Here is a 920-nt window from a genome sequence, read left to right as displayed (position 1 = left end):
TCAATTCTTTTAATGATGGTCTGGATTCACCCGAGAATAGAACCTCTGGTCCTTTTTCTCCTTCTCCAACCTCAATCCGATGAGGAATTTTTCTGGTAGTGTCACCTCTGAAAGTAGACTCTCAGAGCTTTCCAACGACACCAAGAACTCTAAATTTTCACAGAGGAATTGATCATACTGATCGTTTGAATTTCAACCTCTCCTATTCATACTATTTTCCACCGCTTCTCATTAAATGTTAGCCCGACACCTTAAACTTTCATAGAGTCAAATCCGGTGCTAAGGACATCTGGTATTTTAATCGGTGATTAATGCCGATCAATACAAGTCCAATCGTTTAGCTCACCGCCCCATCGTTTAGATCATCATTTAGTGACTTCACGCTGATACTTGTCACCTGAAGATCTCGCCCAACGCATAGCACACTGATGCCCATCGTGTAGCGCTGATGCCCATTGTCTAGCACCCACGCCCATTGCGTAGCGCCATCATCTAGCGCTGATGCTGATCGTGTAGTTCCAATGACCCATCGCTTAACGTGCGCTATCGTTTAAAGCGATCCTTCGCATCATCTAGCGTCGCACATTGACGCACGATCGCCTACCGCATCGCTTAGCTCCGTGCATTTACTACACGATCGTCTAGCGCTCGCTTACCCGATCACCTGCCTCATCGTGTAGCGCTGCTCATTTACTAGACGATCATCTACCTCATCGTGTAGCACTGCTCATTTGCTACACGATCGTCCAGCGCCCCCTTATTGCTACACGATCGCCCAGCGCACGCAACTCCAATGCCCAGCGCTCATGTCCATGCACACTTGGAGCTGCCGCATGCTTTACTAACCTTTCAAGACATTGGTTGTCGCATGCTTTCCCACGCATAGCTTTTCTCTTGGCCACACTTTGGCTTCCTTCAAT

Source organism: Benincasa hispida, chromosome 9 (genome assembly GCF_027475165.1).
Source record: "Benincasa hispida cultivar pf3 chromosome 9, pf3_genome.v1.1, whole genome shotgun sequence".
Taxonomy (NCBI): domain Eukaryota; kingdom Viridiplantae; phylum Streptophyta; class Magnoliopsida; order Cucurbitales; family Cucurbitaceae; genus Benincasa; species Benincasa hispida.
The sequence above is the reverse complement of the archived record's forward strand: the minus strand, read 5'-3'. Positions refer to the sequence as shown.